Here is a 25,567-nt window from a genome sequence, read left to right on the forward strand (position 1 = left end):
TCAGCCATTTGAACGATACAAAAATAGGCATTTTTTAATAACGATATAACGTCATATGACAATATGGAACTCCTTATTATTAAGGTACCTTTGTCATTTAATTTGTGATGATTTATGAAATTGATATTATAATGAAATGATATTATTTATGAATAGATAGGTAAGATATGGGATTGAAATAAATATTTCATAAACTTTGTTTTTAATATAACTTGTGCTTAAAAGCCCAGCAACCTTAAGAGTTAGGTAACCATCTTATCGAAATAGTTAGGAGTTAGATATACTTGGAAGTGTACGTAACAGAAAATGGTAAACATCAAAAAGATCTGGGAGTGCGTAAAGGAGATCGGATTTTTAGTCCTTAAAAGTCTAAAATTTAGACATGTTGCATTTAGACTCGAATTGCTACAAAAACAATGCCTAAATTATTATTATCTGATAAATATTGCACCTTGTGAAGGCTCAGAGTAGTTGTAAACTAATTTTTGTAAGTAAAAAAGTCTCTTAGAAATGGAGATTTGCTGGTCACGTACTTCATATGCCTCCCAAGAGCAGCCATCAAGCTTGCCTGTAAAATATTACAAGGCGTCGGGTTCCCACTTTCCAAGACGTCCACTACTGAGAATCCATCCGCCGTTCTCTTCTGAACTTTGGGACTTGACATTTGGGAGGATGCAGGGGAGCTGGCAGCCGACAAAATAGCCTGAATGCATTTTTTAGATTCCATATGCTCCAAACAAGGAGCGGATACGGTTAAGTATGTAAGAAAGTAAGTTATTCGACTTTGGGAGGAACCAAAGCAAATGAGACGTAAGATACAGCATATCATGGCATAATGCATATCTCAGCTTTGCATTCCTCCTTTTATCACCATTTGAACATCTATCGTTTATATTTTTATATTATTTAATATAGTTACTTTTCTAAAACAATGTAATACTATTTAAAAACTTTTCTACTTATTACAATCATACAATTTTAGTTGCGCTGAATCTCTTCAAAAAGACAGCTCTTGTGCTTGGAGAGTGACTATTTTTTTTTTAATAATGACATGTTATCATACATCGGTTTGCAGCACATTCATCTGAAGGATCGCATTTCGAATGCATTTAGTCTACTTTTATCATTGTTTTGCCAACCTCATACTTCCCTTCCGTAAATGCAGTAATAAAAAGAAAATGTATAATTAAATATTGCACTGCTTAACAAATTTCCTGTGTGATACAATAAAAATATGATTTTCATAAAAAAATCAATAATTTTTTTCATTTCATAGAAAACTAATATTCCAAGACAAAAGCTTTCAAATAATTATATCTTGCATCAATATCGTGCATTTCAGATTCACCATAATTTAATTTGCTTTCGAGGGTAGATATCAAGAACTATTACCGACCCAATTTACCTTCGGGGAGGATGAATTGAAAACAAATTATAGTTTGAAGAAAGCACAAGTCAGCCAAAGCTATTTTCGATGCCGAAGGAAATATGGGTTCCGACCATCGCAGATGTATTAAATCAACATCGGGTTATTTAGCGAGGCCCTAAAGGTCATTAAATACACGCAGAATCCAAACAACCAAAACTAATTTGAGACACGGGACCTCCCACACTGATAAATTCGTGCCTCTGAAAATTCGCTACACGTTCCTGAAATTATTTATAAATTGAAATAGTTAAATATAGCGATTATAATCGTATCAGTTATGCAAGCTGCGTCAGAGAAATGAAAATACGCATTTTAATAGTAATACGGTTTATTTAAACGATTAAATGCATCCATCAATTACGCTATCAGATTTCGTTAGGGTTTTAATCAATTTATATCAATTAAGCTAATTGATTATGTAATTTAAAAAAAATATATGTGGATATTTTTTGGTAGATTCAATATAATATTTCGTTATTTCTGCATTTTAAGTTATTCAAAATGGACGGATAATTTTAATCACAACATTTTAAGTGTATCCAATCTTTGTTCACAAATTCTGAATGATGCTACTTTTTGGAGTTATCTCAACATAGAAGAAGAATAATGAAGAAAGATTATCAAAATATATTCAAGTTTTTAATCACTTACGATTTTTTTTTCAGTCACTATGGGCAGTGAGAATAGAACACCACGTCAATCTGTATTAAATATATAATATATAATTATATTTACATTTCATGAAGTGAATGTAAGAACCTGAATTATTTAATATACTTGTAGACGCTGATCCCGGAAGAAATTTTACAAACGCAACCGAAAATTCTAACATTAATTGAATAATATGAAAAATACACGTTACGATTCAATGCAATTGTCATTTCAATTAATAAATTATCATTATAAAATGAATTTATCAAAAAATCAAAAACTGAATTCGTAAATAAATTTCACACTTTATTTTAAATTTAAATTTTTAAAATTGTAAGATAGGGCATTTCAGATTTTCTGTTGACGTTTATGTTTGAGTTTCAGAAAGCTTTGAAAATAATACATCGTTTACACATATCGCTCACTCCTTTCAAGAACGTCATAAATCAAAAATCGACATGTTTTCGAAATGCCCAGAAAATGTACTATGTCCAAGCAAAAGCGGCATATTTTTAACTTAATATTTACTTGCTACAGGGCAAAAAGTGTTGTTTTTGCATTTTGAATAAAAGGTATTGTTTAATTATTTTTTTAAATATACTATATATTTTTCAAATGGAGAAAAAACCTTCAGGTTTTACCTAAAAAGATCTGTTGCACAGTAAGAAGTTCAATAAGTGGCTTGATAGTTACTTTTAGTATATTGTATTATATTTTTAAACTTTAAGAACGTTCTCCTGAAAAATCAAGTTTTTTGATTTATGACGTTCTTGAAAGGAGTGAGCGATATAGCCACATATATCAATAAAATATAGCTATCCAACCGGTTTCGACAAGATTCTTATCATCATCAAATATGTAACTCTTCATGCGCTCAAAATCTTAAATAAACTTATGTCATTCGACGTTTGATTTGAAGATTTGATACAACGTTACATTCAAATACGTGGGTTTTTCAACATACCTATGACTGATGTTTTCTCAAATATAAAAATAACTTTTTTTTGAAAAGCATTTTTACTGACCGCAATTGTAATACCGTCTGTTGAACGTAATAGCAACACACGGAATACCAAACATTGCACATGGCGGACAGCGTGCGTCTTGACAGCTGTTGAAATATCGTGCTCCCACAAGCTTTGTGAAATTAAACATTTTAGATATGTATGCTTATTTATTTACTTATTCTCGATTTAAACAGATTGAACCCGCAGCAAAGCATGAATATGTAAATACAGCCAGTTAATAAATCTATTTTTATTTGTCTTCAATCGTTTACATTTTTCAAACGTAATTAGATTGTAATTACGATAGTATGGTACGTAAATAATATGGCGTGATGTAAACATCGCTTTTTAATAACTGAAGTGCTTTTTAAGTCAATTTGATGAAGAATCAATACTTTCAAGTGATTTATGGAAATTTGAAAGAAATTTGTTATCTTTTGCGAAGAAAACATATCATCCTTCAAATTATCGATTGAGCAAAATGTTATTTTTAGATTTTGAAGTGACAAATTCTAAATGAGTAACTAAATATTTGATATGCTACGATTGATATTTTAGGTTATTATCTTAAATATTTTGTATGTTAAATATATTGATGACTTTGTGGTATAGGCAAACAACACTCTCCTTACCATCCATTGTTTATTTTGTGTAATACCACTTTTTTAAACACTTATTTCAAAATAAAATATTCCCATTGTGATTCATTTGTAATCTTTCTCTCTTTCAAAATTTTTATTTTTATACAAATGTCAAATCGTAATAATTTTATTGTAATGACCTGATGATGGAATAATTTTTCAAATCCGGAAGTCACAAATAAGTGTTTAAAAAAGTGGTATTATGCAAAGTAAACAATGGGTGAGTGTTTTACTATCTTAAAAATCAAAAATGTGAAATGCTAATTGTAACATACATATTTTGTTTCGAGGATCACATTTTTTAATAAAATCAGAAAATGCTGTTTTTTGTCTATAATTAAGTTGCCGATATAAAACTATTATATGTTATTTGTGTAGTGTATTTGTATTTGTGTAGTGTATCTGTCCGCCTCCGTAGTGTAATGGTCAGCACGCTCGGCTACCGTTCTGGAGGTCCCGGGTTCGATTCCCAGGGGGAGGGATCAAATAAATATAAGTGATTTTTTTCACTGTAATATTTATTCAATATTACCCTGGACTGGTACCTGAAGCGGAGGGCTGATCACCTTTCCTTCATGTGTAAACGATCAAGATAACACTGCGTTTATATGAAGCAGTGCCCTATGCGCCATTGGGGTGCGGATAAGGGTTTTATTATTATTATTAGTGTATTTGGGTTGAGTACTTAATGGTCAGCACACTTGTCTGCCGTGCTGAATTCGATTTCAAAGTGGGTCAAAATAAAGTGATTTTCTACTCTATTATCTTCTATTTATGTCATCCTTCACACAAACCTTAAGGGTTGATCAAATAAATAATAATACATTATATTTTTCCATATCATCCAAACACGTTTTTGTTTTCTCCTTTGTTTTCGTAGATGCGTGATTTTTTTTCGGTGCACACATGTTCCTAGTTTTTATACATCTAAGATTAGTACAGATTGCTGTTTCATACATTTCGTGCGTATGAATTCAGCATTTATTCTACAACATGCTATTTAACTATCTATCAAATAAAAAATGGTTGGTTTATGTGATTATTATTTGGGATAAAATAATTTATGATGATAATTTTTTTTTTAATTATGCGTTATTATTTCATGACAAAACTACTTTTTTCTGTGGCTTACATCTGTTCTCCTTTTTCTTGAATGTTTTTTTCGCAAATAATTTCTGGCACATTTTATAACTTTGTAAAATAAAACAAAAAAATATATTTTAACCACTTCGTAATTGGTTCTTTTATCAAAATATTTAAAACAAGAACTTTGTTATCATCAGGGGTAAATAGTATATGTTTATCCCTGATGATGACAAGCTTGTTGTCGAAACCGTTTGGAGAAAAGTAGAAACTCATAAAAAGTGGTTAAAATAAAATTTATTTTATATTTTTGTCCGCCTCCGTAGTGTTATGGTCAGCACGCTCGGCTACCGTTCTGGAGGTCCCGGGTTCGATTCCCAAGGGGGGTAAAATAAATATAAGTGATTTTATCACTGTCGTATTTATTCAATATTACCCTGGGCTGGTACCTGAAGCGGAGGGCTGATCACCTTTCCTTCATGTGTAAACGATCAAGATAACACTGCGTTTATATGACGCAGTGCCCTATGCACCATTGGGGTGCGGATAAGGGTTTTATATTCTTTATTATATATTTTATAAAATCTATTATTCTTCTTGGCTCCATTCCTACTTTACGTTTTTAGTTCTCCTCGTCCTCGGGCTGTAGGTTTTTTTTGTCACGGACAATATCACCCAAGCCATTCCTTAGAATCATGTTTTCTTTCTGCAGCAACTATGAATTCTTTGATCTTCCTCTAGATATCTTTCGAAGAAGATCCATGGCGATTCTATGTTTCACAATATGATCAGGTTTTCAGGTATGTGATCAAAATCTCTGGTCCTGGAATATCCAAAACAGCACCTGAAGAATAATTATGAGGCGTTTGTAGTTGGAAAAAAAGATGCAGCGGAAGACCGAGATGAAGACGATTTCAAGAACTTGAAAGTTGTCGGGTCAGGAGTCAGAATAATCGTCGGGTATGTATAAGAAGTTGCATCAATATGTGCAAAAGGGCTAATATTGTTTGTGAAGGCAGATAAGTGTGGCATTCTATCTTGTCTATCTACTACTGCGGAAAGCAGCGTTAGGGTTAGTTAGTTACATGTAAAAAAAATATTACGACATTACTTTGCCAGAAAATTTTACGTTAATTACATACTTTGACCTTCCTGAAAAATTACGATTCTCATAAAAGTAACTAACGATTTTTTCGGACACATGACTGCGAAGTTAGGTGTATGAAGCTAATAAATTGGCCGGAATAGAAAAATCCCGAACCGCGCCAGAGGGAAGTAAATTTACACAAAACACAAATGGAGTTCGGTATTGGATATTGATTGGCCTTTGATTTACGTTCGGCTCAGCCACATTTTTCACTTAGTACCGGTAAATCCCGTCCGCCGCTCGGCAAATGGCCCCTAGATTTAGTGCCGAAACGACCTTACCCCGACCCCGGACCGCAAGAACCCGAAAACTAAATGCTCGGATTCTTATAGACCTTAGAACTTAATACAGAGCTCCCAATTTACGATATAACCTAATATGCTCCAGCGTCTACTCTTTCGCATGTACTTTCACCGAAACTAGGACATTCAGAATCGTAAGCACCAATTGCCACTACATGTAGTTTTTTAAACCATACTAGAACTCTCTGAAGTTTTCGTTAGTTCTAGACGCTTTCAAACTGTAACTACAAAATAAAAAAGTTTCTTATACTGTTTTTATTTTCAGTTTTTTCACTTTTATATGACCTTTTTTAAACAATAAACCGTTTTTCAATACAAACCATTGTATTTTACCTTAGAGGCATTAATATATTTTGATGGAAGAAGATATTTTGAAGAATCACACAAGGCACTTTTTTATTTACTTTGGTTCTAGGTTCGGTTTTCAAGGGGGTAGGGGGAAAAATAAAAAGTAAGTGATTTTTTACTCTAATATATGTTTATTTAATAATTTCTTTTATTGGTATCTGAAAATCTGATCACCATTCTTCCGTGATTTTAAAGATTATAGAAAAATGTATTCCATAAAATACTATGGCCCATGAACCGTTGAGATTAGACTTTTCTATTACTCGCATAAAGAGATACTTTTACTAACCTTTTATAAAAATATATTAGTCATTTCAATTGAAGTTTTATTATATTGGTGTTACACGACACTTTTTTGGCTCCGTAGTATCATGGTTAGCACACTTGGCTATCATGTTTTAGGTCCCGGGTATGATTCTAGGGAGGCGAAAGTATTTTTACATATAAAAATGTATTAAGTATTTCCCTGGACTGGCACCTGAACCCGACTTTAACATTTGACATTGCTTATATAAAAGATGATCATATAAACATTGCGTCAGTTTGATGCAGTACCCTATGCATCAATTGGTGCGGATAAGAGTCAGTAACTCTTGTAAACAACTGAATTGAAATACCTTTAAACACGTTTATAATAAGTATATACATTTTTGAACATTTTTTTTTATTAAAAACGTATGTGAAAAAAAAATGTTCACCCTTAATTACTTTTTACAGCAAACGAAGTATCATGTCCCCAGTGAAGTACTCTTATGGGACAGACGGAAAAAAGAGATCCTGGAGACGCATAATGAGGAAAGTGCTGTTAAGAATTCATGATAAAGCTAACGCGTTCATCACTCTTTTTTTGGAAAGGTTCATTGTTATTTTTTTTATTATTATTTTATTTATTCTAATCCTTGAGTCTAAGTTTGCAACCAAAGTTCACGTTATAAATACAATATTTAAAAAAAAGCCACAATACAAATGATTTAGAGAAATAAATGTATACTAAGAGTAAGATTTCAGACATGTACAAACCTACGCCCAAAGATACATATATGTACATACTCGTATATACATAGTATGTAGACCGAAGTACTCTGGGCATTGCTGTTTTATTTTTCTTTTTCTTTTGAATTAACAGAACCTTATTTTCTTCCTCAACGAATTTTGTTTACTAACGCAATTAAGGATAATGTAAAAAAATTGGTATCTATTTAAATGAAAAAATATTTTAAAAAAAAATCTCAATATTTTAGGTGTCTCTGTTGGCAAAAGAAGGATGAAAGTAGACTGAATTCAGTCAAAATTCTATAAAACTAGACTGAATATAGCCAGATTTGTGAACTGCCAACTCAATCAATATTAATTTTGGATATATTACCCAAAAATTCAAAATGGAATTCTCCCAACTGTCTGCAGTTACAATAAATAGATCGATATGTTAGGCAAACTCACCATCTCACCAACTACAAGTGCATTAAAGCAAATTTTACTATATCATCGATTTATTTCCTTGCATTCCATTAGGTTCACGGATGACGGCAAGTTTTGACAGGCAAAGTGGCGCTCTGCGAACTGGAGTGCAGAATTGAATAGTATAAATTCTCGGTGTGGCGCTTCTCGTTTCTAAGTATTTTGACTGTAACTGCAAAGAATATTCTTTCACTGACAAATCGCAGAATTTGAGTGTGTGTTTTCACAAATTTAACCTAAAAAAACGAGTTATTATCCTTATTTTGGAACATTTTTTGGTGGCATATTTTTTATACTGTCGTTAGGACAATTTGAATTTGCATTAACTATTTTCTGGAAAGAATGATATGTAAACATAATTTACAACATTTTGAGTGTGTCCGAATACTTGTTTACAAATATGGATTATCTCTAATTATAGGAGTATTTTTCATATAATTTTTTGACATCTTATCAAAGATGAAGAAAAACATGGAAGTCTGGGCATTTGCGGGGCTGACGACCGTCACAGGCTGGTTCAAGTGACAAATAAACCGCAAAAAATAATATGTAAATATAATAACATAAAAAAATTTAGTCCGGCTTGACAAAGTAGTGGTGCAATTATGCATGAATATTTTTACAACATAAATTTATAAAATAAAATAAAAAATAGATGTTGCATAGTAACGTAATGTAACATACTCGTGTACGCCACGATCCTCAAATCTCAATACATTAGTTTGGAAATATATTGATAATTGAATGTGGATTTTATATATTAATTCTAAAATTGATAATGTACAATTTATTAAATATTCAAATTTGTTTTAAAACACTGTCAGTTTATTAATTTTACACTCCAATACGTTTTTCCCAAATCAGTATTTTAAATTGTATACATTATAATAAATCATACATAATTTTAGAAGTTTTAAGATACATTTTGTAGAATTTTATTAAATAAATTGTATTAATATTGGTAATGAAATAATTTAATTGTTTTAATATTGTGAGCTAAATTTACTTCGTTGAATTTTATTTATTTTGATTTTCGGTTCAACGGTCAAAGCCTACAGTGTGTAGTAGATATACAATTTCAGACACTCAAATACATATATGTATACCGCAAATTGTTCTATTTGGGAGGGTTAATTATGTTATGTGACTGAAATCACGTTTATTTGAAATGTGGAGGCTATGTGGCCCCTACTATGATAAAATGGTAACTCGATAATGATCGAACAGTGACAGAACCCTACATTCAAATCACCCAATTTCATCAATTTTTAATTAAACTTTAGTCAAAATTTCTAGTTAAATAAAATATGTAAAACAATAAATATCTTGAATATGTGAATGACTGGCGCTGTTCTAGCTACCAGCTGTTTTTTTATCCGCTGTAGAAAAATTAAACGATATTTATTTTCTATATTATTTTTTAAAATTTCAAAATTTGATGAAGAAGAATATGAAAGGCTGGGCATCCTCTCCTCTCCCCATTGAAAGTTCGATTCTAGTGAATTCAAGCACTTTATTTCGAAATTGAACTTCAAAATATATTTAGAAGTTCCAAGAACTTGAGTAGTGTAGTTATCAATCATGGGTAGAATTTGAGAATGTTACAAGTGTGTACGTGTAACATTCCCAAATCTATGTTGAGATGTAAAAAAAATATATGAAAAATAACTCCGAATTGGAGATAATCGAGGTTTGTGAAAAAATTTTATATTTGGACACACTCGAAATGCTATTATATTTTTATTTTATTAATTCTTGTTTAACCCTTTCTATCAATTAGATTTTTCTTTCTGGGTTTTCTATACGTTACCTGATCCTTCTCCCTTTGCCTTCCTTGTTTTCATCAATTTATAGTTTTATCCAAGTATCCAATTTATGCACATTCTCAATCCAGTATAAAACTATACTATAGACCAAGAAGATCTGAGCTTCTGGCTTAATTTTTCCATAGCTTTAAGTGGTTTCCTGGTCCACTAGTAATATTGTTTAAATTTTTTCATTCCTCCCGTAATAAAGTGTAATTTATAATTTCTTTGTTCATTTACACTTTTGTATGTACAATCACAATCTGCAATTTAATTTCAATCGGCTGTATAAGGCTCAAACATTGGTTAATATCACAAATATATTTCTAGTTGTTTGAAAGATATTGCTTCTTAGAAATAAGAATTTTATTATAAATTTATGTGGCAAATGTAGTTAGAAAAGGGAGTAGAGAAAGGTTAAGTTAGAAGTAAGCAGAGGCAGGAGTAGAAACGTATGAGGAGATGAAGAGACGGAGAATGTTTGCAAAGACAGCGTGGTGTGGCGTTCTATTCTAGAATCGGCGTAGTGGGTATTTAGTTCGTTAGATAATTTTTAATTTAATATTTGGCCATAAAGAAGTTGCCATTAAAAAAAATACCATCTTAAAATATTCTTAATCACCTTGATTTTATTTTATTTTATTTTCACAAAAAAACCTTTTATATTAATGTACAAACATTCTGTGCAATAAGTTTAACAAATAATATGACTCTTTAATTTGATTTTTTTATCTCCGATGGTATCTACTGTTTAATATTTTTAGTATCGTGAAATGCCTCATAAAACTACAAATAAATAGTTGATAACCCAATTTCATTTTCGGGATTTTGCAGACATCGTAATGTTCGTATGATATCGAAATTTACTAGGAGTTATAAATATTCATATTTGATAAAGCAACGATTTCGTGAAACTTTTTGCATATCAGCATACTTCGTTCTTTTTGGCGTCGTTCTTCGCATTTTTCTACCTTGGGATAAAATTTATGATCGAGTTTTATTTTCTGTGGTAAATGGTACGTTCCACACAACCCCTATTTGTATCGAACGCAGACAACATACGGGAAATGTAATGTCATTCCTAAAATATGAGCTAGGTACATGTATAAAGCTAAACGTACATTCCCAAGAATGAACCTGTACTTAAATAACATATGTATACGTATTTGCGATTCCAACACTACTTAATTTAAGTCTATCATACCATTTAATTAGAAAAAATCAAAGCAATGAGATTGAGGTAGATAAATTGTCATCTTTTAAACAAAAACATCTTAACAGTCACAAAAAATATTTCTTTAAAATTATTTTTGTATATTTTCACACACTTTGTGCTCTTTTTAATATTTACCATTCTGCCAATGATAGGATAAAGAAAATGTCCACAGTTGAAATATAACCTCAAAAAATAATCAGGATAATAAGTCAGGGTTTTTAATCTTTACAATCGTCTGGAAACTTAAATAATTTTGTAAATAATTGTGCATTAAAAAAAAATCATGCTGTATGCATTATTTCTTAAAACACCGTAAATTATCCAATTCATTGAAAAAAATTATTCAATAATTGCACGACTGTATAAAAAAATGTATCTTGCATTTTTTTTCATTTCAATAAATAAACTTTATAAAATATGGGTAATATTTGATTAACTGACGTATTCTAAATTGATATAAAATTCTGACTTTTTGGGATGTTTTCTTGTAAAAACATTGTTTATATTTTTTAAAAGTATAAAGTACACATTTCCTAGAGGAAAACAGATGTTTGTATTGTATCATGTGTTTTTTTTTCTACATAAAACCTACAGACCTACAGACGAGTTTCAGAATATAATTTGCTTAACATAACTTATAATTTTATTGAGAGGATAAATCCATCAACAAAGAATAAAATAAATGTCAATGAGATACATTAATGAATATCATAAATTATATTGAAAAGAAAAGAAAACAATAAAATTACACTTAATTACTTTTTTCAAGTTAAAAGTTTCCTCCATGTATGAAAAAATATTCATCGATATAAATAATATTTACATCAAAACAAAGTGAGCCTCATTTGAAATTGGACTGAGTCCAGTTTATTTTGCGAATTCTAACAATATATTATCGATTCGCGTAAATGCGTTCATGAAAACATTAAAAGAAAAACACTATAAAACTAAACATGTCATTAAAACGTAACGGCTTTTTGTTCAAGCGCCCATTATACTGTTTGGAATTTAAGTTCACAGTAGATTTGACCTACCGCATTGTTCAACAAAGCCCATATATTTGAGTCTTGTCGCTATTTTAAGGTCGGGATATATTGTAAATTGATTTTTGCCTTAAGTAAAACTAAGCTTTTCGCTTAACGCTTATACTAAATCTGTATATTGTGGGATTTGCTATTCTGGCAAGCTTTTAGACCCAAAACCTCATTTATTTACAGAAAAAAAAGCTTCTTAAAATGTATGTTTGTAAAAACATATTCAATAACTTTAATTTTAATGTTTACATACTTTAATAGATAAAAATTGTACTTGATAGAAAAAAATATGAAACATGTTAAGAATTTGTTTATTTGGGCAGCAAATTACTCAGGATGGTCCATCAAAATCAGAAATAGTCTACCGGATAAAACAAGCAAGAATAGCATTGAATAAGAAATCTAAAAAAAATTAACGTGATAAAATAATTTTAAAACTAAGAAAAACTACAACTATAACTCTAGTCTGGAGCATACTGTTGTATGGAAGCGAAACATGGACTATCGGCAGGCTGAATGAAGTCGGTTGAAGGCGTTTGGGATTCATTAGTCAGAACATATAGGAAACGAGGTTATATGCAGGGCTGAGGAGTTATGATGCTTACTAAACAAAGTAACACAATAGCAAGCCAAATGGATAACCATAATATAAGAAGACAACCAGGTCTGCTTCTTACGATTGCGGAAGGCATGTGCGATGGCACAAACTGCAGAAAATGACCCCCTTAAACTTCATGGACCAAAGTATCTCCGACAAGCCTTGTATTGGGTACGCCAAGCTGAAAATAGAGACGGGTGGAGACTGACCATGAAAGAAACAAACCAATCATCGCAAAGATTGTAACCTACTAAGATAATTATTATCTGTATTTCAACCACAGAAATTGAATCAAGTAGTTTCCAAATAATGCTGATTGCACTTATCAAAATTAATAAAAATATTAATAAGTTTTGAGTTACCTGAAGATCAGGATTTTCCACAACATATGCCAGTTTTCTAACCCCTATTTGGAGGAGCATATTATGAGTCAACATTGTTTAACGAAGTGAATCAGATTGGGATAAAAGTAGTGCCTATAATCTACCCTCTTCTTGTACCCCTTCTGTTTGTTGTGTTTTCTTATGGCATGTGTTTACAAGTTCACATTGTTCACCCTCTTTTACCGCAAACAATTACACAAAGTAGAACACCCCACTTCAATAAAGTTGAAAGTTATTCTAGCATAACTCTTTGACATTAAACATAATTTTAGTATCTCATATATCATACATATACGAACCATAGCAAAATACTCATATTTTTCATTAAAACCAAAATCATTATTACGAAACCGGTAGTCGTAAAGAAAAGTTTTTAAGTATTATCACGCAATGTGAAGGATGAATGATTGGGATAATATTTTTTTACTATACCCAGAAGTTAACAATGCTTTTGCTTTACAAAATTTTTTTTTTTTCTAGACTCATATAATATAAATATTTATTTCTATGTTTTTTTTTGGACAAGTCATAATATTTTTTAGGTGAGTTTTAATAAATGAAGGTACTGAAATAATAAAAAATGTCATTTTTTAAAGATATTAATTTAATTAAATTTTAAATGTTTAAATAAAATTCAATTCTCATATTATGGTAGTCATATAATAAAGAAATTATTTGAAAAGAGGTACTGAAAATACTCATTCCTTCGTTTAATATATATTTTCTTTTCACTTTTGTAAGGAAAAAATTTATTTTGGAGTTTCCTGGTCTTAGTACTAGTGTTTCCAATCTACGATAGTAGAAGGCTTTGTATTTTATTATGTTTTAACCTTTTATGTTTTCATTTTACATGGTTTCCTTTTTGCGCTTCTCTTTCACTTCGAGCACTACAGCCTACAGCTTCCCATAAGGGTTAGTTGCCAGGGAAACATGATAGCGAAAATAAAACTTTATTGGTAGCATAACAATTGGGTCTAAAGTTAATCCTCCATTATAAATACGGGGCTCTATTTTAACAATAATTTAACATTTTATTTAAATAGAATAATAAATAAATGATAAGTGATTTTAAATTGTATTTGAAACAGTAATCTCCATCTTAATATTAATATATATAAATATATATATATATATATATATATATATATATATATATATATATATATATATATATATATATATATATATATATATATATATATATATATATATATATATATATATATATATATATATATATATATATATATATATATATATATATATATATATATATTTATATATATATATATATATATATATATATATATATATATATATATATATATATATATATATAAATATATATATATATATATATATATATATATATATATATATATATATATATATATATATATATATATATATATATATATATATATATATATATATATATATATATATATATATATATATATATATATATATATATATATATATATATATATATATATATATATATATATATATATATATATATATATATATATATATATATATATATATATATATATATATATATATATATATATATATATATATATATATATATTATATATATATATATATATATATATATATATATATATATATATTATATATATATATATATATATATATATATACAATATATATACGAATGTTCGTTTGATAATACCCCAAACAAGGCGAAACAATTGTCACAATATTAATTTTTTATGTGTTTTTGTTAATAAAATTCAAATTATTACACTCAAAAAATCTGTGTTTGATTTTAAATTAAAACATACACATAATAATTCATCAAATATAGTTTTTATAATCATATACTTATGTACAAATATATTTTTGTATATCAACAATATTTATTTTGACCCTCTCCTCCCATCCCAAGGAACTGAAACCGGGGCTTCCAGGAAGGTGTATATGACATTTATAAAATGAATAATTTTTTTATGAATATTTTTTTTCTTTGTTGAAGTAAAGCATAACATAAGTGGAAGCATTGCTGGAAAAAAATACTACTATAAAAGTAATAGGATTCTATTGAAAGGTAAAATTTTCCGTACTTTATTACTTAAGTTTGCGTTTGTGTTTGTTGGCTGTTGAAAATTTTACACTTAATGTTCCTTTCTTGTTTCGAGTTTCAAAGGATATAACGTCTGTTGTTCGTATGCAGATGCATTCTCTTGCACATTGATGTTTATCACTAGAACTTAGTGGAACGTGCAGCAAACACACTATTCCTTAGTAAGTTGTCCCTTAATGTACACCAATGTACTCCATATACGTTATCAAACCATGGTGAAAAGTTTTTTAATGAAGCTCAGAAAACAAACAAAACACTATCCACTTTATAACATTTTTGAGATGAATATCTATTGAAAATACTCCAAGAAACGCAAAAATGAAAACATTTATTTTAAGACCAACAAAAAAAATAAATTTAACATTTGGATACATCAGATGGCACTTGTTTTCGTTTTTAAATGAATCTCTGAGATACAAGAAATCAACATCTATTAAAATTTAGGTAAACTTTTCAATTATTAAATTTTACATTTTTAATATTTTCATCTCATCACGGATGTAGAAGAATATATGTTTTATATATAAATATTTGGACACAATCAATGTGGTGTATGAAATTAACTATCCGTTTCAACTTATTAAGTAATTTAAGGTTAGGTTTTGATACGCAAATTCAGAAATCCGGAAAAATTTGACATTGTTAAAGAAGTCCATGTGAATTAAGATTAAATTGATCTTTACCCCCCATATCCTACCCTCATCCAGAAAAAAACATCATAACTAAAAAACATAACAACATAAGAAATCATATAATAACTTTACAAATAAATATTATGAAAAGTACCCTCAGCATGACACAGTAAAAAAAACCCAGTGAGGGCACACTATTGTATGTTGTAATTTATATTTATGTATAAAGTAAAAAATAAGTAAAAAATCATTAGTACTGAATCGTTTCCAATAACTTTTTGAATACAGTTTATTAAAAAAATATATTTGCAAGAGTGGTCTGTCAGGAAGCATAGAGCTATTGTATCTGTCCGGAAATGCTTTCCATTTGGCATCAATTACTCATTTATGCCTGATAAACTTATGTCTACATGCTTTCTTGAACTTTGAGAGGTCAGAGTGTAGGTATATATAGCCAAGTAAATTATGCGCATTAATTAGTGAGTAATAACGATGGGTTCAAGCGAAGGAGAATATCTAGATAAAATCTATCATCGAAGATTAGTAAAACACTACATTAGTGATAATAATATTACATTCTCGGAAGGTAAAGAAATACCCAATTCAATAAATCATTTACCAGAAATATTCCATACATTATCAAGGTTAAAAATATTTATCTCTGAAATATATAGATGATTATGAATATTGACTATTTTTGGTTGCAAAATAATAAGAAGAAAATTATTATGATTCAATTAATAAATGAGAAACACGATAGTAGTATAATTATTTAATATTACTAGTATTACAATCTGTATTGAAGAAACATTTATTCATATTAAGGTAGGGTAAAACAGTTAATATAACATCAAAGTTATTTAAAAGGAAAAATATCAATGTACATATTTTATATTTATTTTTTTACTTACATAATAGAGATATTTTCTGAAAGAATATGCTATTTTAAGCTAGAATCACTTTGATGTGAGTACATTTAAAATAATGACATGTCATGAATTCTGGCAAAAAAAAAACAAAAGTGAAGGGATTTCTTATTTGGAAGACCTCATTGCCAAATATAATTTATTTGTTATTCTCTCGCTATTCATTCGTTCCACTTATCCATATTCTAGTTCAGCCTTACACTCATTACAAATATCTCCGTAATACTACGATTTTTTTCAAATTCATCGGAGAATTTTTATATTTTACAAGATGAGAATTTATTCCTTTAAACCTATTTATTTCCTTAAATAAACGTAGCCTGTAAGGGTAGGAGCAGGATATAAAACATATATTTATCGCATCCAATATACGTAAAAAAGGGATATACGAGTTGAACGAAGTAAACAGTGGCGCATGGTAGAAAAGACAATAAACTTTCGTTATTACCCTGTTCGGTCGGAGATGGATGTGCGTATAAAATCCTTAAATAAAACCCGTCAATTGTTAATTCATTACCGTTAATAATTGCGCTGTCGATTTGTGTGGGACGATCAGCGAGGAAGGGGAATTTGTCGGAAAGACATTATTCGGAAGCCATGAGAGACGGTGCAGAATGAATGGTATCCCAGAATCTGGTAGGGAAAAGCGGGCAAAACGAACGCGGGGTAATTCTGGATAGCGCCAGTCGTACTCTGGCGGCGGGATAGCGAACAACTACAGTGGCTCCCTCCATCGTATTATGTCACACTCAACTTCCCAGTGATTAAAGTTCGACACCTGTTATCGCGAGAACTCTTGACCTGATTAATTTTATAAAATTTCAAATTAACTTTAAAAAAGTGGTTTTAATAACTGTAATCAATAGTTAATTACTTGTGATATCCGGTATTGGAGTTACAGTGCGTGCTTCGGAGATTCGTGATCGACTCGAGGTAATAGAAAACAAATTTGAAAAGTGGTTTATGGGCATTCGAAGTGACGATTATATGTGAGGTTGAATAGTTTCAGACCCACTTTCTGACGCAATTTCCAACGGTTGCGTGTATCGGGGGACGAAAAAGAGTTATTGAAAGTTTCGCTATTACACTTAATAACTACCGCAAAGTGTGTTGCTAACGAAAAGTTAGGTGCAATTATCACCCTCAAACTCATTAGGTAACTTTTGCATCTTTCGTGTTTTAATTTTTAAAAATTCGTTCTTTGATGATATAACAGTATTAAATTCGGAAAATATTTTACAGTATTAAAATTTTAAATATTGCGTCGGTTTTATATTTTTATATATATAAATATACACAAATTTTGATACCTTCTTAGTATCACGCGAATGTACCCAGTAATTAATTATTAAAGTCAACATTAGATAACATTTTTATTAATATTTAGTTTTCATGTTTAAGTCATTATTTAATTATCAAATGATCTGTATGAGATATGATTCGTATTGAAGTAGTAAAACTGATGTTTATGTTGCAACCCAGAACATATGAATTTTTTATGAATTTCGAATGTTTTGAAAACAATTTTATTATCACAAAAAATCGGTGTTGTTTTACTGAGAAGGAAAAATATGCGTCATTCATTAAAGAATATAAAAAAAACATTAAGCGCTATGCTTTCTGTTTACGTTTTGTTTATTAATTTAATTTATAAAACGTTAAATGTATTATTACGTTAATTTATCGGTTCAAATATGTAAGCATATCTTTAAAACGCTTAAACAACAATAAAATTCTCGAAATGATAAAACATTTATCATAAAATAGTGCCAGCATTTCACTTTTGTATTTTTAATGGTAATCTCATTCATAAATTTGTGTTAATCCTTCATTCTTGGGGTGCGTAAATTTACATTAATCTATGTGATAAATTATTTTGCATGGGGTAACTTTTATAAGGAATTTTGCGGAATAATGAAAACATTAACACTGTGAAGTGAGGCGCGATAAATTTAGCAGTGCGGCGCATGGATTTCGCTGTGTGACAAAATTCACTGGTCGGACTTAAAAAAGGAACTCTACGGGCCAATTTTTACATCCCTTTTTTACCCTTACGTTTACAGCCACCGATATAACACTGATTTCGTTTTGAATATTTAATTTCCAATTAAAAAATGATATGAAAATAGTTGAAATTTTAGTGAAAATTTAGTGAATAGTTGAATGTATCCTTGGGCAAAACTCGCTTTGGGGTATTTCTGCATGCGCTGTGCATAAAACATATCGTGGATCTCACACACAGGCCATGCCTTTGTGGGATCTTTTTTTTGTATTAATTTTTATAAAAAAAAAAATAATAATGATAAAAGTAGAATTCCCCACAATAATACGTATCAAATATATATGAATTGTTGTCTAAGGTTATACTTTTGATATTAACGGTGAATTCATTACGTATCAAACCTGAGACATTAATTTATATTATTAAAAAAAAATCTACATGTCTTTGTTTTTTTGTTTTTATTTTATTTTATTTATTTAGTTTGCTTATATTAAAATTAATACAAACTAAAAATGGCACTTCATTTAAAATCATATATATTAACATCTACTTGCAATAAATAATCAGACTCTTTTCATTCTTCATACATTCAGGCATCTCATCATACATTTTTAAACCCTTGTACATAATAAAATTATGTGATCCTGTTTTTTTTTAATGGTAGTCTTATGCCATTCAAATTTTTTCCCAAATTTTTATATATTTTTTTAATTTAAAACTGCCTACTTCTTGCATGTTGTAATATGTTGGCATTCTATCGTTGATGAAATATATATAAAAAAAAAACTAACTATCACGCCCCATCCCCGCAGAGGTAGGCAGAGAGAACAGAACGCCACACCACTCTGTCTTTGCAAACATTCTTCGCCTCTTCCACGTTTATGCATCTCCTCATACACACCCGCCGATTATTACGACTCCTAACCTGATCACTTTCAAGTATTTGGCATACCTGAGTAAAAAAAGCCATATTATATATCACTTTCTTTTCTAAAGGTATCCATCCAGTTGAGCTTTTGTCGCATTTGTTGTATATTCTAATACCCATCTATTTTTCTTAAGCACGTGTGGAAAATTTTGTACTTGAAATCGCTAAAATTTCGTTCGCTGTTCCGTTAAGCAGAGATGATTAACTAGCTCTGTGAATGTTTATAAGGAGGGCATTTATTTGAAAAACGATTTTGGGTGGAAGGGGCCGAACCACAGAGGCGGAGTTAATCCTGCACATGTGTTATAATTTAACCGCAAGATATTCGGTTCGCAGCTGGACCAAATACCACCACTTAACCCTTTAATGACCAAGCGTGATATTTCACGCCGCAAATGGAACGGGACACGCTTTCGGTTTTACTAAAACACATCTCGAAATAATTTTAGGCGATGAATTGTAATACATACTCGTATTCCATGAAAAAATATCATGTCATAAATTTTATTTAATGCAAATTTTAGATATTTTCTTGAATTGTTGGGTAATATATCCAAAACTAAACAAAGTTTATTTGGTTGACCTTTACATTTATTTATGTGTATGTTAATACGGCTGTCCAAATTTAAAACACAGTAAGGGACATTTTTTTGTAGTAGGTTTTTTTTTGCATTTATGGACTAAGTAGACTCTACTTAGTCCAAAAATGCAAAAAAAACCCACTACAAAAAAATGTCCCTTACTGTGTTTTAAATTTGGACAGCCGAATACGTGACGCATTTCGTCTTCTTAGGACATTAAACACTCACTGAGTGTATACAAAAAAACACATAAATGAGATTTCTTCATGGATCTGCATTTTTATATAGTAAAATAACAACATAGTTTATAGTTTTTTTCAACATATTTTTTATTTGACCAGTGACCGGATTTCGTCGTTAGATCGTCACTGGTCGAATAAAATAAACATATCGTAGTCATACAGGAGAAAGTGACCAAGTGCATATTTTACAAAAACGTGATTATTGACTATTTGATATCTCACTAGTTTAATATTGCCCTGAAAAAAAATCCAAAGGATTTTAAACTTGGAAATATAATACAATATATTGGCTTGTTAAAAATGACTTACTGCATTGATGTTTATTTTCTTGCCAAACAAAAGTGACTTAAATGGGCCTCCTGAACATTTAACGTATTGTTAGTTGGTCACTTTCTCCATATAAAAAAAACAATTTATATTTTCCATGCATAACATGTTGTTTTCGTGGAATACTTCCATTTATTTGTATCACAGAGGTCCCAAACGAACTACATACACATTCCCCGTTTTGCCGGTTAGAGCGGCGCGCATGCGTAATGCGTGCGATTGTTTGGCGCGTTGTGCCAAGGCGTAACGGCCCGTTAAATAACGCCGCGGAGATGGTCACAGGTTAATTGCCGCTTTTATTGTTATCGCCGTTAAGTTGTGTCAACATTCACTACCGTTCGGCAGTCAATCCATTCGGTGGATATCCAAATTCCCCGAAACCAAATTACTTTATGGGAACGCCACTTAAAATAACACGTGTTTTGAATGGAACACTAATATTTAGGATATTTTTATATTATGTTCTTAATAAATAAAGCTTTATTAAAAAAAACAATGTGTTCATAACATTCTCCTTATTATTCATCGTTCACATTGTGTAATACTACTTAAAAAAAGCACTTTTTCGTGACTACCGGTATTGGAATAATTATTCCATCAAATTGTTACTTTTCTTTGTTGTTTATTGTTATATATATATATATATATATATATAACAATAAAGTTTATTGTTATATATATATATATATATATATATATATATATATATATATATATATATATATATATATATATATATATATATATATATATATTTATATTTATATATATATATATATATATATATATATATATATATATATATATATATATATATATATATATATATATATATAAATGTGTATATATATATATATAAATGTGTGTATATATATATATATATATATATATATATATATATATATATATATATATATATATATATATATATTTATTTATATATTTATATATATATATATATATATATATATATATATATATATATATATATATATATATATATATATATATATATATATATATATATATATATATATATATATATATATATATATATATATATATATATAAAGAGAGAGAAAGGAAGAGAGAGAATTTCTTAGAAAATAACACGTGTATTAGAATAAAACCTTCATTGTTATATAAGGCCAAATTTGAATTAGTTCATCAAAAGAGGTTTAGTAAGTTTCCTTATCTTTACTATAAATACCTTTCTTTTATTTCGAGGTCGTTAATTACGTTTAAAATTTATAAGAAATTCAATTAAAAGAAACCTTATTCAAAGCTTGAAATTCGAAGTTTAATTATTAGAAACGGAAATGAAATAGGAAGGGTTTATATAAAAGTATAATTAAAGGCATATAAAAAAGTTTTCACTTTTATTTAACAAGCTTCAAATCTAAAACTGTTCTGAGCAAATACTAAAAATAGTAAAAATTAAAAAAAAAATTGATATCTTCATAAAAAAATCTTCAAAATCTTGAATTCCTGAAGTTGCTTACCGATTGCTTTGAAATTTTGATACGACACATGCAACAAGGTAAGAAGTTACTTTTAAAGCAGAAATTTTGACACAAATGGCAGTGCCATCTGTTTAATGTCAGAGTCACACACGCAAAACTAAACTTTGCTCTTGGCTTTGCTTGTGCACTACACGGAATTTTACCGTACGGCAGTCCAGTTAGCATGATAAAACGGATGATTGGCTTGAATTGGCATTTGCTTTTGTCCGTCTTTCTTCGGATCGGTGCGCTCGATCGATGCGTGATCACGGTACGCGTGAACTCGATCACGTTAAGCTGTCGTAGTCGCTTTTATTTGAAAAAACTAGACTGTCGGACAGTAAAATTCCGCGTAGTGCACAAACGCCCTTAGGTTTAACTTATTTTCTCACCTTTGCCGTTATCCGGGAATTCATTGGCGGGCGGATGAGTTAAAGCAACACGGCGATCGCGTTTAGATTGGTTATGAAATACTACCATGAAACTACGTACAACACTAGGTTGTAGCTTCCGTAGCGGCATACTATACATTATACACACTCAAGAAATAGTCATGTTGGAACACGCTCAACATAGATTTTCTTGAGCTGAAGTAAATATATCTCAACATAGATGAAGAAAAATATGTAAATCTGGGCATTTACGGGGTTTACGACCATCATGCACCATCAGGTATGCCAAATACTTGAAAGTGGTTAGGTTAGGAGTCGTCATGGTGGTCTATGGTGGTCGTAACTAACTAACCTATGGTGGTCGTAACTAACTAACTTACTAACCATCACGCCGCTTCCCCGCAGGGGTAGGCAGAGAAAATAGAACGCCACGCCACTCTGTCTTTGCAAACATTCTTCGCCTGTTCCACGTTCATGCATCTCCTCATACGTACCCGCCGATTATGATGGTTAGTAAGTTAGTTAGTTACGACCACCATAGGTTGGTTTACCAATTCTACCCTTGATTGACAACCACAGTACTCAAATTCTTGGAAGTTCTATTTATACTTATGATCCAATGTTGAATGATTGTACTTTAATCACTAGTTAATACCCGGAAATGCCCAGACTTCCATATTCTCTTTCATTTATGTTGATATGTCAAAAAAATTGATAAATAACTCCTTTAATTGGAGATAATTCAGATATGCGAACAAGTATTTGGACACACTCAAAATGGTGTTGAATTATATTCCCATTTTTCACCTCATTGACCTACTAGAATTTTTACAAGTGACATCTATTTACCTTTATTTATTTATTCGTCTCGCCGATAGATGTCACTAGTAAAAATTCTAGTGATTTTTGTACAATGTTTCTTGGTTGGATAATATCCAAAAGGATTCCTTCTGAAAGGTTTCTACTTACTACAACTGATTTCGGTGGACCATTTAGTCTGTTCCCAGCATTCACCCACCTTTCTATGTTTTTATCAATGTTTAACCAATTGAAATTTTGTAAATAATTTATGCTGAAACTAATTACAATCCTAAAATCGTTGGGTGCTTATTCTCGCTCCATTGTTGAATAAATTAAGGAATATTAGTAGTACCATTAACGAAAACATGATTTCTTGTCGCAGTATGTAAATTACTTCCCGTTTTATCAGAAAATGCGAAATATTCCTTCTAAAGTACGTAAACCCAAGGTCGCTCCACCGCTATGCGGAATTAAAGGACCAATGAAATATAAAAATACGAAAAAAATCTTCGTTACTCCATTTTTATCTGTAAAATTTTTTTTTTTCCATTTTCTTCGGTTGATGCTGCTTGGAACCAGTTTCTACAATCTCTCTAATCTCCTACAGCGTCTATGTCGTCGGACTATCTCTTTTGGGGTCTTGCGACGCCTTTTTTGCTCTCTCAATGTCTCCACATTAAAAAAATTAGGGTCCATCGTAGTCATGAAGTAGTGTTTTTTTAAATGGTATTACACAAAGTGAACGAAAATGATAAGGAGAGTGTTATATTACCACACCACAAAGTTAACCCTTAATTGCATGATATTTTTTTATTATTTTAAATAATAAAAAAATCTATCGTATCTTACTCTAAACATTGAAGGAAAAATAAATAAAAATATAATGAAAAACTTTTAACAAAGAAAAGTCAAGAAAATACGTATGTAACAATTTTGCAACAACATGCAATGGTTATCCTCATGAGATATTGATATACGTTTTAACACTAACATTTGGCTAAGTAACAAATTTGATACACGATGCTGCGAATGGTAAACAATGATTTTGATTTACAAAATTTATTGAATTAATTAATAATAACTTCCTTCCTGGTTTGTTCTTGAAGATTGTCGGCTGGAGTCGTGATTTCGGGCCGAGATGCGTAATTTGCAAAACTAGTTTTGTAACGAGCACAGTTCGGGAACTTGAAGTTCCAAAAAAGAATCTGTCCGCTTGATTAATGCTCGTGATATGTCGAGTCGGAACTTCCACAAATATCTTTGTCACAGTTCCAACGAACACGTCGCCGTTTGCTTTATACCGCTGTTGTTTCGGGACAATTTGGGGGGCGAAACTAAAGTGAGATTAAATTTTCTGGCGAAGACAAAAACCGGAAAAAGCAAAGTGAAGAAGGATAATAAATGAAAAAGAATGAGACGTTTCTCAAACTCGGGAATAATTAAAAATCACTGCTTTTTCATGGGAGGTTTTATGACCAGAGATGTAACTAAAGCGTAACTGTTCCTTTTTAAAATCTTTTTCACATTTTTTTTTGTAGAATTGAGTATAAAACACCAGTAAAGACTACTTTTACAAATGATTTTACTTTTTCAAATACCTGATAGGGACGATTACCTCGTTCGTTACTTTTTCTAGGTTTATATTCCTTACTTACTATGTTTTTTTTTTTAAATATCGAATTGTCAAACATTTTTTTTAATCCTTATCTAATGATTTATAGGGTGCTGTATGAAATATTCTTTAATTTTTTTGTTAATTATATTCAGCCAATGTGATCATTCCTGCACTACAAGTATCAGTCCAGGGTACAATTCAATAAATATTAAGTAAAAATTCGGCTTACAATATTTTTTAAATTCTTTTGGAAATCGAAATATGTAAATATAAAATGGCCTTGTAAATATTAAGCATCCATGTTCTTCTTCATATGTGTTGAGATGTTAATAGAAGTACTAAAGTTAGATTTTTAAATAAAGACTTAGGAAGTCGAAATTTGATTCCGTTTCTTTTTAAACGCACAT

This window comes from Brachycentrus maculatus, unplaced genomic scaffold (assembly GCF_059751285.1).
Source record: "Brachycentrus maculatus isolate JH-2025_06_01 unplaced genomic scaffold, ASM5975128v1 h1tg000181l, whole genome shotgun sequence".
NCBI classification, from domain to species: Eukaryota; Metazoa; Arthropoda; class Insecta; order Trichoptera; family Brachycentridae; genus Brachycentrus; species Brachycentrus maculatus.